This window comes from Marmota flaviventris, chromosome 11 (genome assembly GCF_047511675.1).
Source record: "Marmota flaviventris isolate mMarFla1 chromosome 11, mMarFla1.hap1, whole genome shotgun sequence".
Classification (NCBI taxonomy): Eukaryota; Metazoa; Chordata; class Mammalia; order Rodentia; family Sciuridae; genus Marmota; species Marmota flaviventris.
In genome coordinates, this window is record NC_092508.1 from 34,826,402 (window position 1) to 34,845,612 (window position 19,211).

General features: G+C 40.0%; 1 pseudogene; it reads right to left on the bottom strand.

Moving 5' to 3' along the window:
- LOC114083739 (aldehyde oxidase 3-like) overlaps positions 1 to 19,211 on the bottom strand; it is an 87,849-nt pseudogene that overhangs the window by 27,483 nt on the left and 41,155 nt on the right.

Consider the following 19,211-nt stretch of genomic DNA (forward strand, 5'->3'; position numbering starts at 1 on the left):
TGTAGAATTTTGAGACATAATTAGGGGTAGTTAGATGATGTCTGGCATATTAAAAGAGCTTGATAAATGTCCTATTTATCGCAGTTAGCTCTTAGTATTATCACTTTATTATTAGTTATTATTATTTCTGTATTTTGGTAAAAGATCATTAACTTCCATTGGCCACAAAAAGAAGGGTTACACAGTGTAATGAGGACATGGGGAAAAAAAAAGTTAACTAGGAGCAATAATCCTGATTGTCAAGTTCTGCTGCTTCTCTTGAGTGCACCACCTCTATTTTGAAAGCAGTTAGAAGGGTGGTGGAATGAAAAAGGCAAGCACATTTGGGTCAGACACATGGGTCCAGGCTTTGCTTCCTGCCAGCTGCATGACTTCAGGGAACCACATGACCTATTTGAGTCTCAGTTTCCTCAGTTATGAAAAAGGTCGAGAATCTTCCCCTTGCAGGGTTTGAGGAAAATTAAATGAGATAATATAAGTAAAACCCTGTCCCCAGCTGCCTCCCAACTCTCTCCCTTGACACTCATTCACCCAACACAAACATCACTATCTACCTCATGATTCTTTCTGTATGTCTCAGATCTGGCTCCAAAATGCTTGGCAAGAGTCCTGCAGGCAGTCTTTATCCCAGCTAATCAGAAATGAAATCCATTTGGCGCCCTGTGAATTAACTATACTACATATACAATAGGTTTAACTGCTTACATAATAAGAAAGAGCTTAGTGGAGATCATTTTACTTCTTTAACAAGAGCAATGCGGTAGAGTACTGTGGAGAGGCAGCCATTTGGGATGGATTAAGAAATCAGGGTGCTGAGTGCCCAAGTCAGATTCACCTTGCAAAGTGAGGTGGGGAGAGGAAGCCGAAAGACAAAAATGAAACTATAGCTCAGCGCAAGGGTGGGTATAGCATGGGTGAGAGCAGGCTTCTGTTCTTTGTTGTTCTTTAATTTTGAAAAATAGGTTAGGGCAAATTGAGCATATTGATAAAAGGATGTTAATGAACTAAGGGAAAGATGCAGAGGGAGGGGATGATTGATGGGGCGGTTTCAGGGGAGACAGGAGAGGACAGGACTGAAAGACAGTTAAAAGGTGTATCTTGGAAGGAAGAGGAGGAAAGGATGGGAAATGAGGTGGCAATGCAAAATAACTGCAAGTGGAGGGAAGCAAAACATGTGGGCTGGATTCTTGGCTTACTGCTGTTTCTCCAGCAAGAACAACGTCTAGCACATAAAAAGCACTCAATAAATAATCATCCAATTGCCACATCAATGATCATAGCGGCACAATTCACAATAGCTAGACTGTGGAACCAACCTAGATGCCCTTCAATAGATGAATGGATAAAAAAATGTGGCATCTATACACAATGGAGTACTACGCAGCAATAAAAAATGACAAAATCATAGAATTTGCAGGGAAATGGATGGCATTAGAGCAGATTATGCTAAGCGAAGCTAGCCAATCCTTAAAAAACAAATGCCAGATGTCTTCTTTGATATAAAGAGAGCAACTAAGAACAGAACAGGGAGGAAGAGCATGAGGAAAAGATTAACATTAAACAAAGACGAGTGGGGGGAGAGAAAGGGAGAGAGAAGGGAAAGCATATGGAAATGGTAGGAGACCCTCAATGTTACACAAAATTACATAGAAGAGGATGTGAGGGGAAAGGGGGGGGAAACAAGGTAGAGAATTGAACAACAGCAGATGAGGTAGAGAGGGATGATGGGAGGGAAGGGGAGGGGGGATAGTAGGGGAAAGGTAGCAGAATACAACAGTCACTAATATGCCATTATGTAAAAATGTGAGTGTGTAACCGATGTGATTCTGCAATTTGTATTTGGGGTAAAAATGGGAGTTCATAACCCAATTGAGTCAAATGTATGAAAAATTTTAAAAAAATAAAAAGGGAAAAAAATATTCATCCAAAGAATAAAGCATGGAAATGAGCATTTTTGAGTTAGTGAGAGGAGTTGTCAAAAATATGGATTTTAATGCTTTCTCATGATTTTACTTTTGGATTCAATATTTTGGGAAATTGCTATTGGAGTCTTGGTTCTATTGACTTTGATATTTTCTGCAGTAGAATGAAGAGAGTCAACATGAAGAAAAGGAGAAAGCGGAATGAATTCCAACAGCACTGGAGTGAGCTGTCCTAACTCCCTCTCCTGAATTTTCCCATCTTCTCTAGGTGGGAACCTTCAACTTCAACTCCCTGCTTTCTGCTTTGGAACCACCCTGTTCCCTGGCAGGGGAAATACTAGCAGCCCTACTCAACATGTTCCTTATTTGCTCCATGCGATCAGCTTGAATTGTGGTACAAATGTGTATGAAGAATTGTAATGCAAGAAAAATATGTCTTATTAAAAATTAGCATTTAATAATGTCTTATTAAATACTAGGACTGAAAAGCATAAATGCTAAATCCATGCTGGCTGGCACTTCAAATTTTACAAAAATCTTTCTATTCTGAGCTGTCTACCCTATGCACAGGACTATTAACATGGCAGGTGGGAACTTGTGACTGATTTATATATAATAAGGCATTGTATGTAGGAAATTTGGGGACTCATCTCAATATTACCTACATTCCTGTCACGATAAACATTTTTTTTTCCTAGTGAAAACCTTTCAATGAAAATGAAGTAAAATAAACAAGAATAGACAAAATAAAAAATGTAAACAACCGAGTACCACTTTCCAAAGATCCTTTTATGTTCTAAAAGAAACTAATTTCAGGGCAGCATTAGATATCTCTTACGTAAAATATCCAGTGGCAGAGAGACTAATGCTTTGACAAAAAGCTTCACTGACAGCAGAAGAGCAATATTTTTAAAGGAAAAGTAAATAACTGGACAAAAGAAGCAAAGCATGAGAAAACAGCCATTTTTTGACTGTCATACTCTTCCTTATTATTGGGATATTATTTTGCTGAATGAACAACAAGCATATTTCCCAAGCAGGTTCTGACATATGCTCAAGAAGTATGACTGCCTGGTCTGACTTCCCCTGAGGAGGGCAAGTCACTGCTTTGGTGGATCCTTTTAAAGGAAAAAAAAGGAAAAATGATTAAGGTAGATGTCTGTGGTGGAAGTTCAAATTCAGGACTGCCAAGCAAAGTCTGTCAAAGGATCTCCATGTCTTCCTGTTGCCATCCCTGGGGAATGGCTGAGGGTGGAGCTATGGCCATGGCATATATATGCACATATATATATTTAAGTTTCAGAGAACCCAAGTGAAAACTTTGATAGATCACGTGATCCAGTCACTCAAGCCTGTTCCATCCATTGCTGCATCATGAGGTTTTCTCATGGAACTTCAAAGTCACTTTCCAACAGCACTAATTAAGAGGCTTTGCAGAACCTCTGCTCCTTCACTTTCTGGAGCATGTTTCATTCTTAGAGAACAAAAACTACCATCCAGATAATACTTAGCCAGTTTTCCCCAAGAGTGCTTGAAATGACTATGTGGAAAGTGACAAGTATCTGTAGCCTTCACCAAAGATGCTTTTCAAGACTTGATCCAATATAACAGCTTCTCCTGCAAGAGCCCCCCTTAACTGCATTGCTATTTTCTTTTCCTGCAACTTTCTAAAAGTGAACTGGATGGCATAGGCTCTACTTTCCTTGGTTAATAACCAGCTACATATGAAGTTACATTCAAATAAGAATGACTTTTAGTGCCTCTGATCTACTTCTCCAGGTAAACCAGATATTTCTGTCCAATAGGATCTGGTTGCAAGGTACATTATTGATCTATATTTGTCCTTTACTCTCTTGCTGCTTAAAGCATGGTCAAGCAGCACAGGAGTTACCTGGGAACTTGATAGAAATGCAGACTCTGAGGCCTATCCAAGACCCACTGAGCAGAATCTGCATTTTAACAAGGTGCCCAGGTAATCTGTCTGCTCCTTGACAATTGGGAAGACCTGCTCTGTACTGAACGGTGCTTTAGCCAAGTGACCCCCAGGAGCTGTGTGGCTTTGGCCACACCTGGTATTCACCCACCCTTTCCAGGTGCCATTATAACTCTGGCTGATGATGGGTTCCAGGCATCCCATGAAGGTCTGTCAGGCATTCTATAGGTTGCAAAAGAAGAGCAACAGAGGATTGGAATGTGAGGACTTCCAAACACAGTACTTCCTACACCAGTCTCCGTAATCTCTGCCTCCCTCAGGTATCTCCCTTGTGGTACATCTCCAATCTGGAAAAGGGTCAGGGCCTGTTGTACGTTATGGAAATGCTGCTGAGATAGAACCTTGGGGCCACCTTTCATGGGGTGAAAGAGTAGGTCAGAGGGTGGCCAGACAAAATGCAAATCCCACCCACCTGGTTCAGCCAAAAAAGTTCTTCCTTTGTTCCATGTGTCAACATTTTATTTACAATTTCCCAAATATTTAGTAAATCTATGGAAACCACTGTCCAAGAAAGTGAACCCAAGAATTCAATGCAGTGTGTAAAGAAATGTGCACGTTGATGCTGTATGTCCCTGGGATTGAATAGCTCTGCTGCTTCTCAGCATTCAAGTGACTTTTATTCTTCAGGCATTATTGACTTCATCTGTGACATGAAGACCCCAGCACTAGATGGCCACACAGTCTGCTTTGCCCGGATCAATCCCCATTTATACTCATTGTCTTTGCATTTATGTCATGTTCTCCAAAGTGCTGTGGTTTGGATGATATCACCCTATCTAGTACCTACCTTGAATGGTTTTTGAAAATATTAACAAGACCAGGTAACCACAAAACTCACTATTATCTCAGTTAATTTACTCTAGAATCACTCATTAAAGCTGTGTGGAAGAAGAGCCTGGAGCCTGAGTGGCTACACAGTTGTTGGGATTGAGTAAGTTACTCTTGGCATTGGTATCAAGTTCAACTGACCAAACCAGGAAAGTCTGACCCCTCCCTCCCCCCTCCCCCCTCACTCACTTACCTCCTTTCTTCCTTCCTCCCTCCCTCCCTCTCTCCCTCTCTCCCTTCCTTCTTTCCTTCTTTTTTTCTGATACTAGGGATTAAATCCAGGGATTCTCTTCCACTGAGCTATATCTCCAGCCCTATTTATTTTTTATTTTGAGACAGGGTCTCTCTAAGTTGCACAGGCTGGCCTTGAACTTGCAATCCTCCTGCCTCAGACTCCTGAGTAGCTGGGATTAAAGTGTCTCCTTTCAAAGTAGCATACTTGCCTTTTTCCAGACACCAGAACCCTTAGCTCAGCAAAACTGCTCTCTATCTGCTGAGAAGGCATCTGAAACTATCTTTGATCTCATACAAGGAGGTCTTCAATGTAGGGGCTTGTTATAACTTTGTCCTGCTTGGGCATAGAGAGTGGAATGGCAAGGGCATAGGAGCGGTAACAACTACATTCAAAGCCTTCAAAGGGGTAACCTCCTTGCACTTTAATACAGAACTGAAGATACAGCGATCTCACCTAAGGATTCTCCCTGAGGCTCTGCCTTCTGTGGGTCCTATTATATTCTGTATTTCAGGTAATGCTTCAGGAAAAGAGGTGATGTTGCCTGCCTTTGTGAAGGTAGAGTCTTAGGGTGTTCTTAAAATATATTAAGGAAAATTAGAATTTATGTTGCTAAGCAATACTCTGGTGCCTGCTACTTCGGGTGGTACTAAGGCACATTAGGAGATGGCGTTTTACCCTCTTATCTCCAGGGCTCATGTGGAAAAGCACCAGGAGAAATTTGCCAGACTAGAGAAGGCTCCTCTGGTAAAGGGCTTTGAGATGGAGAAGGATGGGAGTCAGTGAAATTGTCACTGGCACAGTTTTTCCATTGACGTTGCACCAGGGGAAGCCACAGTGCTGACTGTGTTGGACACCATCATTTTGTTCTTCTTGCTAGGGTTCGGTATCTCTAACTCATGGCTGGCCACCTGCCCAGAAAAGCAAACAGAATGTACCAGTCCATGGTGAAACTACAACTAGTAAGTTATTTTTTCTGTTTTAAAAAGTTAATAAGGAGATTTCAAAACCTACAATTTGGATAAACATACAAATCAAAACTTCCAAGAATTTTTAAAATGGTAAGTGCTTCTTTCTACCCTAAACCCATCAAGTGACTGCAGACAGGAAAAACCCCTGATGTTATATGGCAGGATTTAAAGCAGGCTTTATTGGGGAAGGGGGACTTTGCAAGACATAGCACAGATCCTCCTCCTTTTCATCACCCACAGAGAGGCCTGCTGGACATGTGGCAAGGAGGCTACATTCTAGAAAAGAGACCCCTAGACTTAACCTCAACTCCCTATCTATAGGATGAGCATAAGAAAGTGGACTTGTTGGTAGGGAAATGAACAGGTTTTCTAGCATCAGGAGGTTTGAATTTGCTGTGCTAATTACATTCAGTTGTTGTCTGGGAAGCCTGGTTCCCTAGCACCTGAGTTCTGGGGCCCATGAGAAGTTCTAGCTGCTGCAGCCAAGGGTCAAAACCACTGATCCCTTGGGACACTGAGTTCTGGTGAAGTCCCTCCAACTAGAGAAGGAAGGTGAAGCCCTCTTTCCAAATTCCAGTGGATTCCTTTCCAGGCAGTCCAGAATGAGCTCCTAAGGGTACTGTGTACAGGTGGTCGCTGCATCATTAAGTCCAAAGTTCATATAATACAGAGTGTGGGAAAATTTTATAAGGTCTACTTTTGAATGATGGCAAAATTGAAACAATCTCTCTCACCTGTATCGTTTTGGTGTTAATAGTTTGTCCTGGTTCAACTTCACCATGAGCAAACCAAACAGATCTATCTGTGTAGATGTGAACCAGAGCAGCAGCCTGACAATAAAGGGAGAAATTTGCTCTTCCTGCCATCTCTCCTTGAATCTTGGACAGTGAGACAGTCACAAATCAAGTACCCAAAGCCAATTAAAATAAAGCCATGGTTTCATTGCTACCTGACCAATGGCTTCCTTAAAAGTGTTCCACCTGGGGTGGGGGCTGTACTTCAGTAGCAGAGCGCTTGCTTAGCATGTATGAGGTCCATGAAAACTGTGAAGTAAGGTGAAACCTAAAAGCGTATCTTGTTGTTAGAACATGTCAGGCGCTGTCACTGGGTCCTCTCACCATTTCCTGCAGCATTGACTAGTTACACTTTGCGTGCCTGATGGGCATTGTCCTCCCTTTTGCGTCTGTTCTATTGTGGAGTTGAATTCAACAAGAAGCTGCTCATCTGCAAAGTAATAACGAACTGACCCAAGTTGTTAACAATCAAAAGAATCTAGAATTCATTGTTCTTTGTTGGGTTACAGACTTTCTCAACCGTTAGTTGTCACTTGGGGATTGACATTCTATCCTAGTGGATACTTTCTCTTTGTTCCTCCTGGCATATTATTCTCAATTGCTCTTGGGGAGTCAAAAGTACATAGAGAATTGTAGAATAAGATACAGCAAAGTGTAAAATGTGTCTACAGTCTCACTCTCACATACTGTGTTGTTATAAGAAAAACTGATAAGTGCTAATTTAAGTTCACAATCCTTTACCTGCAATGCTAAATTCCAAAACCCCTGGTGGAGACATTTCACCAATCTCATCCAGTGGGGTGAGATTCAGAGTCTTTTTTAAAATATCACTTAGCGTGAATAATCAGATACTTTGCTGCAGAGATACATATCATCACGCCTAAATGGGATGTGTTGCCCAGACTCCACGAAGGATTTCACATTATACATGGAATTCATATCATAATCTTACATCTGGCCTCAAGGATTTCATAGGAGGGGTGACAAACATGTACATGTACCTAGTTAAAAATGCAAATATTTCAGAAAGGTACAAAATAAAGAATGAACACCTCCCTGCCCACTTGTTAGCCCTGTCCCTGTTCTTAAAGGAAACCAATTATCAGTTCCTTACAATTCTTGTTCAGAATTTTTTGTGTGTATGTGTGTGTGTGACTATACCATCATTTGGTGATGAGTTTTTACAAAAGGTTTAATAGCATAAACACCATTCGGCTCTTGATTTTGTTTACTAAATAATCTATCTTGGGTATTTTTCTCTATCAGCATATGTAGATCCATTTCATTTGCTTTAATATCTGCACAATATTCCATTATAACTTATTTAGGAGGTTGGAAAGAAGTTAAGAGTTCATCTGTTTCAAACTCTTCCATGGCAGGGCTTTCTGCAGGAGTTATACCTGTGTCCCAAACAGTTCCTAGAAATTCAGATGCAGGGTTTCTGGGTGAGGCACAGGGGTCTGCATTTTTACAAACATCTCCAAGGCTCTAACATATGTGCTATTTGGCCACCCTGACAGAAATCCACCTTGTTCAGTGCCTTTAAACCTATTTCATTAATAAGTAATGAAATCAATTGATTCAGTTGGAACTGGCATATTTAAAAGAATAAATGAAAGAGAAGGAGAGGGGAAGAAATAGGGGAATAGAGGAGAGGAGAAGAGAGAAAGATAGAAAGTATCAGTGCATCACATTTATTAATTGTGTGTGTGTGTGTGTGTACTGGGTTTCATCATAACATGTATTTTATGAGTCATGGTAAAACAGTTGAGAGGTGGCCTATAACATCCCTCCTGTTGGCCAACAGGAAGAGCATCAGGGAGATAGCTGGTCCAGTGCTAGCCAGCTCTCATAGGGGATGGAACTCTGTCTTCCTCTTGTGTCCACTTTTCTGGCTGTTCTTCCATCATAACAGAAAATGGTTCTACACCCTTCTTCCACAGGTCTTCAGAGGAGGGGTTGCATCCGGGTTGTCTGGGCTGTCTAATCAGGCATCAGGAGGTGGAAGAGGGGGCTGCAGTCCCAGTCAGTGTTGTGGAGCTCTGGTGTGTTTACAGCAGCTGTGGAAGGGAGAACCCAACACCCAGTGAACCCTAGCTCAGAGGCTGCAGGGAGTGGGCAGGAAGGGAGGGGGGTCTGTCCTAAGTTGACCAGTGATGTGTTTTCTTTTGGTCACCCACATGTCCAGCCCTCTTTCCCTGGGGTACTTTCTGTCTCTGGAGAGGGGCTCACCCTTGCTCCTTAGCTCTTTTCTTCTTCAGACTAAATATACAAATTTCTTCCATTACTTTTAGTGACAGTTGGCAATCCCTTCATTGTTTTGGCTGACTCAACTGATGCTCTCTGACAATCTTATTAAAGGACCCTGCACAGGGTATTTATCTATTGAAAGAATTATCCTTCCAAGGAAAGCAGCTTACTTGACCCTCATCCTGCCTGACTTCCAATTCCTTTAAAAGTGTCAGCTGTCACCTGCTTAATTTTGACATGTATTTCTAGAGCATCTTTTATATACTAATACTAGGAGAATGGAAATGCAAAGACAGAAACCTCTTTCCATAGAAGAAGACAGTAGTCTAATATGGAGACAGGCTTATCCCTGGTCATATGATTCAGAATGAGATGTCTAAGGCTAGAGGTCTGCGTCAGGTACCCAGGCAGGAATGAGCCAGATACAGTGGCACATGGGAAATGTGCTATAGTTTGTGGTGTGGATGGAATTGAATCTGTAAGGATTTGGGGCTTAGCTGCCGAGGGTGATATCTGAACAGGGGTTTGCTTCTAATCCACAGCAGAGTGAGAAATGACCCAAGCTTCAAGTTAGAGTTGATAAGACTGTGAGAACCAAAGGTCCTCTCTTATGGGCCGAAATCTCTAGGGCTTAGAGTTGGAGCCTTGTGATGTTTATTTTACTGCTTATTTCTTAGCAGTATTTTTTGTTCCCTTCTAAATAACAGGCTGATTGAAGCTGCTAGTATACTATCCTTCAAAGAGATGGAATCATGTCTATAATTAGATCAATGAATGCACAAGATGAACTAAGCTTGGACAAGTTCACCACAAATCCTAACATATTGGTATTCCAGAGGTCCCCAGAAATGAAGAGACCTGTAGCTGCCAGCTTCTGCTCACACTCTCGTCTTGCTTTTGGCCTTTCTCCCAGTCCCTATATTAGTATTCCTCTTTTATGCACAGTGACTCAGCTGTCACACTGCATGGTACCAAGGCCTGGTAAAAAGATCCATCAATCACATCAAATAGGTGGGCACAGGACTGCACGTATGTGAAGCTGCAAGTAAGTGGATTGCTGAATTTGCAAGTGTGTCCCATCCAGTGACCTTATATTTCCCCTTAGTGGGTAGTGTCCCCAGTTATCAACATGTCATCCTCACACTTTAGAATAGATTGGGCAGCCAGTCCTAGGAAGAGAGAAAGAGGGTCACAATTTTAAGTGATTTGAGACTTTGAGTTCAGGTTTGTGGAATGTTCCAGGAACCAATGTCACCCATTGGCCATACAAAAAAGACTCAGAGCACAGTCACTCCCAGAAAGAAAAGGAAGCGCCAAGTTTATTGCTGCTTTTTGATAAATGAGGCAGTTAGGAAGCTGTGTGTATGTTTCAGGGTTTCTTTTCTATTGATCTTTCTTAGGTGCCATGATTGAGCAATCTTTTGTGGTTGTTTGGGGACATGATTCATAGTTTTTAAGAGTAGTCAAGACCTATTCATGGGATTTTCCTCTTGGAGTAATTTGGGACTTTAAAAACCCTCTGAAGTTGGAGTTTCTGTGATTCCTTAATTAATTTTACTGACCAGATTCCTCATTTTATTAGTGGTATCAATAATTAGCATATCTGCAAGTTCAGTTTTAAGTCTTAATTTCTCACATTCTTCATCTAATACCAATTCATATTCAAATCCTGCCAATTATTTCTCCCGCTCCAGCATTTCTAGGATCTAATTCTCCTCTTGCAACAGCCACCCCCTGGGCTGAGCCTTTATTTCATTGCATCCAGATAACTGTAGTTACTGCAATTCCGGAGTCTTTTCTGGACCATTTCCACCTTCAAGAAGCCACCATCTAAGGAAACATTATTTTGTTTTTTTTTTGGAAACATTATTTTGATTATGACCTATACAGAAAAACCTGAGGTTGTCCATTCAACAGACTGACTCAACCTTCCCTTCTTTCAATATGTCAGTGACGATTACCTCATTTATGAAGCTCTCATGCTCACTATCAACCTGAATTTGGTTGGGACTACCAAAATTGAACACACACCTCATGTCTTTGCATTTGTATCCTTTTCCAGAACTGTGTGTGTGAGTGTGTGTGTGTGTGTGTGTGTGTGTGTGTGTTGGTCCATGATCTGGTCTGCTTCCGAGAGGCAGAATTTATCATCTGGTCCCTCCAGCATTATAACAGCACTCTTTACTAGCTGTGTGCATCAGTAATGTCTGTAAATAATTTATTTTTTGAATAGCTGATACATGCGCATGTCACACAGTTCAGAAAGTTCAAAGGGTGCTTAATGAGAACTGCAGCTCCTGCTCTGGTGGGCCAGTTACCTAGCTCTTCCAGGAAGCACAGCTGTCAGCAGTTTCTCAAGTGTTCTTCCAAATATACTAAATTTTTAATGTATGGTCAGGTGTCTTTGTCCTTAAGAAATAGTAAGCCACCCAAAGGCAAAATATTAATATCCTTTTTTTGTCTTACTTTCTATATTGATGAAGTTTTGCTCATATCTCAATAAATACTGTCAATGAATCAAATTATCTCTTTCATTTATTCTTATTTCCTTTGCTGAGAGATAGGAATGAATACAGGAAAATAATTAGTTCAGAATCCACCCAGCACTGTGGACTCAGCTGGAAGCACAGAGGGTGTCCAATTCTTCATGCTACAGTGGCCCTCCTTCATTAGTTCTGGAAGGGTAGCAGCCCATTGGCCTTTATCCTCATGTGTTGTTGAGAAAACTCTGGGATTTAATAGGAATGGAGGACTAAGAACTGGAATACAGAGGATCCAGGTTCATGTGAGCGTGGCTCGCAGATAACACTCACTTGTGTGCTCAACTTCCCTCCAAAGGATCCATCAGCCCTTTTCCCATGGCAGCTGATCCTGTTCTTTGGAATGCCCAAGGTACCAGCCACCGTTTCCTGTGGGTCTGGAGTTGTTATAGAATGTTACGCAGTACACACATGATGAGCAAGAAGTTCATTCACAGGAAAAGAAATTTTTCCTAACATTTTCCCGTTTCTCAGAATAAAAATATATTTATTTATTTGGGGAGATGACTTTAGAAAATGCTATAGATGCCTGCAAAGTCACAATTGAGAGAATAAATTAATATTTCTTTTCAAAATGTATTAGTGATAGATCACAAAAGTGATCATACTGGGCTCCTCATTGTCCTCGGCTCAGCAGCCCCCAGAGTCCCACAAAGGGTCGCTGAGATGCTTAGAGATGAGCATTAATATCTCATATAAATGAGCTGCCAGAAAAGACAGTCAGAGGGAACTCTGCATCATACAGAGAGAAATAATAAAGATGATCCTGAGTCAGTCAGGCAGAGCTGGCCAGCCATCCGTGTGACATGGAGATAAATCAAGGCCTGCCACTGACCCAGGGAGAGGCAGAAGTGGAAGCCAGTGGGTTGGAGGAAAGCTGGTAATGACCCCTACCAGCAGGTGAGAAGTGATGATATGAATCCTGCAGCAGCTGGGCAGAAAGAAGTTTACAGAAAGACACTTCGATTCTTTATGTTTATCTATGTTTCTGCTCCATAGAGGATTCATGTTTAACTCAGACATCAATCAGGAAATAATTCCTTCTGTCACACTGGGCAGAATGTGACCACCAGCACAGAATGCTATGGAGAGCTTGTACTTGGAACAGAATGGTGGAAAGTAGGGCTGGAGGGCGTCTGGGAGAGAGGTCATGGGCAAAGCTGGAGACACCCTTTGCAATGAGCAGCAGGGAAGTATCTCTGAGGAAACATGATGATACATAGACTCAGTGTCTGTGGACACTGAGAATAATCTGTGTGCTTGGAGAAGGGCCTGAAATCAAAGATGTGATGTCCACAGAGCTGTGTAGGAGTAAGAAAGATACTGGAAACACAGAAATACCATGGAATGGAGGCAGAGAAAGAAGAAAAAGACCTTAACTACAAAGGGCCAAAGATTCACCAATTCTTGGATGAGGAATGAATTGAAAATGAACATCAGTGCACCACCAAATATAATTTCTATTTTGTTCTCCATGAGTACCTTTAAGTTATATAAGATTTTAAATTATTTCTAATAGCTCATGAATGCATAACAAATTCTTGATACATTTCTGGGAGGAAATGTTCTTCCATAGATTTATATCAATAGCCATTTGAATTGGGAGGCAAGCTGAGAATCTTGTGCCCAGGATTTGCAAACCTGATAAATAAGCTTCTCCTAAAGCCGTACATACATACATACATATATATGTATGTATGTATGTGTGTGTGTGTGTGTGTGTGTGTGTTGGCCCACAGCCAGAATTTTGATCTCATTAGTCTATGAAGGGGAAATAAATATCAACATTTGAAGAGCTCCCAGGAGATGGATTGCATGTGCACCAGGATCAGGACCCCTGGTTCCTTTCCAAAATGGAATTAGCTGAGTCATTTCTGCCTGGAGCTGATGTGAATCACAGGAGCACCCCAAATACCATGGCCAGGGCTAAGGGGAATAGAAATGCAGATTTAAAATCCCTGGGTCCCAGCTTGTAGCTCATATTTGGTGTGTGTGGTGGGGGTGGTCACACCTAGATAATTCATGGCAGGTAGTGGGCAGGAGATGGTACATCAAATCTCCAGTGTGCAAGGATACTAGGGAAGAGCAAATTAGTAGTAATATTAGTGAAAACGATGGGATCCATGAAGAATTCCTTATAAAGTCTGAAGGTAAGCACAAATACTTTAGAAGTAAAATACCAATAACTGAAGCATTATATCCCACCATTAATATTTATGAAGGTGCTTTAGGTAATAAAAATATTGAACTACAATGGGAAAATCATCTCAAATTGAATATAAAGAGAAAAAATGAACTCAGCTGTGTGTAAAGTCGCCACGAAACATTAAGCCAAGTAAACTTTGAATTCAGTGCTTTGTGCACACTGTCTGTCCCTGGGAAAGGTTATAAGAATACAAAGAAAGCTTAAACGTGACTTACTAGTTTGTTGTTGGTAGTATTGAAAGTAGTGATTTTGAAACTATTTTGTGTGTATTATAAGATTGAGCAAATGAATAAATATAAAGTATATTGTTGGAAACCAGGGTTCTTGCTGTGGGTGAAGGGAGACACAAATATGGAAAGGATGAATAACAGAGAGAAACTTGGAGTGTTGGAATGGAATTATTGGATCAGTATGGTCTTCTCTTTAAAATTTTTTTGTTCTGTTTCTGAACACTGAGAGAGCCTAAGAGTACTGATACCCCATGAGTAGTGAACACACTTAGCACCAGATTTGGTTTCTAAATACCATTCTCCCTTAAAAGTAACAAGGAGAAAGTTCTGAAAAGCTGATAAATTCTAGGTCAAAATATTGAAGAAAGAAAGCGTGAAAGTGTTTCTACTGGCCAAATTCAGGGTAATTTGAGGATCAAAAATCATGATAACTGGAATGCACTGTAACATCAATTTAAAAAAAAGAATCGTCAAGTCCACATTGATACAAAAAACGTTTGAAGCTCTTTTTGGAAGAGTGCTGAGTAATAAATGTACATGTATAATGGAATTGGAATCTTCCGAGAAGAATCATCAGTGACACTAGAACCACTGGGGAAGATATATACACTCAGTCTTGAACTAGCAGTCCACAGGTTGCTTCATTACAAAGGGGAAAAGGTACCTGTACTCAAGAAAAACCTGACAGTACCACTTTCAACAAATGACCAAACTTAACATCCCCAGTAATGGACCACAGCAACATAGTGTGCCTGCCTCCTGATATGACAAGCTCAAAATACATTCCTATAATATTCATGCCAAAAATGTTCATCCTGAATCTAATCAGGAAGAAAACACTATCAAGTCCAAATTAAGGAATGTCCTTCTTGACTCTTCAAAAATATCTACACTGTGAAAGAAAACATAGTCTTAGAAATTATTTTAGAGTAAATGAGATTAAAGAAACAGCAATTCATGACCCTGGATTAGATCTTAGATCAGAAGAAGACAAAAACAAAAACCGAAATATAAAACCCAGGACATTAGTGAGTCAATTGTAGAAATTTGAACATCATCCATATAGGAAATAAATAGGGCTTGTCAATGTTAAATTTCCCAAGGATGATTATGAAGGAGACTATTAGAGGAATATATGTATTGTATATTTACACTATATGTTTAGCATGTTTTATTTCCTTTTTATGTTTTCCTATTTAAATTTTTATTTTGAAAAAATTCAATTATTCATCATGAAAAGAAACTCAGGAGAGAAGCATCTGAAAAGTCAGGAGCATGAAGAGTGTCAATGCCCAAGTGATCTTCAGTGTGGAAGGCAGCAGGGACATCCAGGAGGAAGAGAAGAACATCTTTTAGATTTGAGAAGTAATAGGCAACTGGTGACCTTGGCAGAAGCAGTGAATTGAAGCACAAATGAGAAGCAGAAAGTGTAGGCAACTGTTCTAAAAACTTGTTTCAGAAGGGGAAGAGAAAGAAGCAGTAGCCACCAGGTTCCTTGATCAGACTTGAGTTTATGGATTGATAGGGAGAAAGTGGGACCAAAGGTGCAGGTGTAAAGACTGGCCTGGAGGGGAAGGAGGACCTCTCACCTGCAGACTGTGCATGTAATGAAGATGGGGACAGATGGAGACTGGGACATTTCAGGACTGATGATTTTCCCTAATGAAGTAGGAGGCTGTCATCATCTTAGACAAAGTGGGGATGGGTAGAACTTTGCAGAACACTAAAGGAAACTAGTAAAAATTAGGGCTAGGCTTGGCCCCTGTCCTTATGTTCAGCCTTTAATTAAACATTACCTCATTATCTTGGTTATACAGCTATAAATCAGAAAAAAATGACAATGCCTCATTTAGAAGTTCTACAGCTGTGATGCCAGAAGTCGTGACTGGAAAGAAACCCACCTGTGTGAACATTGCATTCTGGTTTGACCCGTATATGTCCATTTCTTTGTCCTTTGTCTTTGGTGCCACACATACACTTTGAGTCTCCATATAAAAATGTTCCTGTTCACCAAAGTGCACTTTCCCTTTTAGACACAGCAAAGCACAGAGATGCTTATCTTTAGAGGAACTTAATTTATATATATTCAAAACAGAATGTAGTACGTTTCACTAAGTGTTAATATTATTTTCTTTCAGGTCATGGGGACAACATTTTGTTTCCTATCTTGATTTACAGTAACCCTTATAATTTGGCCAAGTGTTCATTGGTAATTTATTATATGCAAGATAATTGAGCAATTACATTCAATTTCAAAATCTCCTGTGCATCTGGCTCCATTTGCCTGCCTTCCCACATCAGTATTTTCTCAAGAACTAGAAACTCATTCTTATTGACTTGAACAACAAATCTTGATCATCAGGGAAGAGCAAAGAATGAGATGCTTTCACCTAAGGGTAAAGCCACCTCTGTAATGTAACTGCCTGGGGGCAGAATTGACTACACAACAAACAGAAACTTGTACAACAAGTGACATTCTACCAGACATAATTTTTTCATCTGTTTGCTGGAAAGACTAAAACCCCAAACCACAACTCTGCAGCCACTGAGTTGAAATCTCTTTCAACTTCATTAAAACCCACAGCGCAGCTGGGAGTATAGCTTAGCAATAGAGCTTGCCTAGCAAGTGTGAGGTCCTGGGTTCATCCCCAGCCCCACAAAACAAATAAACAACTCCATAGGACTTGATGTATGAAAAATAGGGTGCATGTGAGGGAGGAGAAGGAGAGAAGAAGTAGAGGAAAAGTCTCTCTCCCTCTTTTTAGATTTCTCCCAAGTGGAAAGTAACACTCAGAGTCTATGATTAATCATAGGGTTTTCAAAGATAACATTTGTCTCCATTCAAGAAGGAGGAGGTGGTTTAGAAAAGCATTGAGATAACTTAAAACATTGTTGAAGATTTAGTGAGCAATTCATAGATATAAATTTTGAAATCATTAGTATCAAAATATATATGGGCAGCCTTGATTCTAATCCCCTGTGTCCAGGAGGGACATCCTGGTCTTATTGGTTCATCCAATTTTAGTTCTCTAGGTAACAGAAATTTGCGATTTAATAATAACTCTAACTGCAACTGCCAGTAAAGATTCTGTCTTAAGGCATTCTCTATCTTTCTCAAACTGCTATGAGTTTGGTGGCTGTAATTTTCATTAACCAATCATAGCACTAGGTTACACCAAATTTGGTCTGAGGGTGTCTACATACCTTGAGTCTCTAGGTAATGAAATATAACCTAACTTAGTACATTAACTGAAAGACTAATTAGGAATATTTAAATTTGTTCTTGTTTTTGTTTTTTTTTTAACAGGTAAGTCTTAGACAATCACAGAAACTGAACTTCAGCCAATCGTAGGCTGCCAATGATCAGGCTGCATCCAAATAAAGACAGCCTGAGATATAACCAACTGAGCTGTTTCTGGACTGTTTCTGTTTCCTATCTATAAATATCTGCCCACATTGTGGAGCACAGCTTTCTGAACCTCTTCCAGTTCTGAGGGCTGCCCAATTGGAGGATCATTCTTTGCCCAATTAAAGTCTGGTAAATTTCATTCAATTAAATTTATTCTCTCAACAATAGCAATTTTCTCTTCTCTCCTCCCTCTTGATATCAGATTTCAGTATCAGCTTATTAGTCTTTTTATCTGAGAGCTATATATATATATATATATATAATATATAATAATATATATATAATATATATATATATAATATATATATATAATATATATATATATAATATATATATATATAATATATATATATATAATTTTTTTTCTTTTAAGTAGATTTTTGGACATTGTTCTCTTTTTTGATAACTTCATTCTTTTTCATGGGGTCTTCCAAACCCCCATCTCCAGCCCCAGTATTTCTCAAAACTGCCTGCGAATAACACCCATGAACACCTGCTGGCCCCTGGGACCCCTCATCTTCTGCTTGCCTTCAAATATGTTATAATGTCCCCAGATTGTTATTGATATCGTCTCTCCCCTGTTCATCAAATCTATAATTTCAGAGTCCTCTGAATTCTCCTTTTGCTCTTCATACCTAGTCAGTACCTGACTATCTCTTGCACCTACATTTCCTGCCCAACTCTATTGCAACAAGTATAATTTCTCATTTGGCATGCTATAATGACCTTTGACCCTGTTCTCTGATGGGCATTCTCTTCCCATTCAATCCAAAGTGCACTTCCAGGTGCATTCAAGGGCAATTTTGACCCTGTCACCTTCTTTTTCAAAATCTCAAATGGCTTCTACAATCTATAGAACCAGTACAAATTCTTTTGTAAAACTCCTTCCTTCTCTCTGAGTTTGATTCTGGATTGTTTTTCTTCTAATTTCCATGAGAAGAATTAAGATAAATAAGAAATAAATAAATAAATATAGAAGTAATATCATTAAAGTAGCATCAATATGTCCAAAACTCCCATGATAAAAAGGGGCTTTAGAATTCACCTTCAAAGATTTGACTGACACATTGAAATGTTTCCTTGTCATAGTTCCCCGCCCCCCCCCCCCCCCCCCGTTCCCTCTAGGTCCAATGAATGATTTATGTTGTATTGCATCCTGTGAAAGGTAATGAAGAATAGGTATTACCAATGTGGACAAGTTCAAGATTTCTGACTTTGGGCATCTTCACAACCCTCATGCTGAAAACTACATGTAATGTTAACAATTCCCTAGGACAGTGCAGATTTCAAACATGACTTCCTAGAGACTCCATAGGTTCAGCTGCACTTTTCAACTACATTTCCTGAGCTGGCACATTTCAGAACATAGGTTCACCATATAATGAAACCCAGTCATATTCATCCTTCATGGATTTGGACTTCTCTTTCACCTTTATTCTCACAAAAACACACCTATTATGGAGGCTTAATATTAGATTAGTCTAAACCCTATAGGCAAACTTCAGAATTCTCTACCTCTCATTCCTAGTTAGGATTTTGATAAATATGTTACAAAAGAATGATTTCAATACGTAGACCTGCACAGGAACATAACCTTTGTTCCTTAGTCAAGTTGATCTCAAACTCTAGTCTGTTTATGTTCTGCACCTTATGATTAAACGCAGGGTTTCATGTGCACTAGGCAAACGTTCTACCCCTGAACTACACACACCCTTAGCCCAGATTTATCATTTATTTAAGGGATTTTTCAAACTTACATTTAAAACTTCTTTTTTCAAAATTAGACAATGCATTCCAGTGGTTTAAAAATGAAACAGATTCTGAACGTATCTGTTG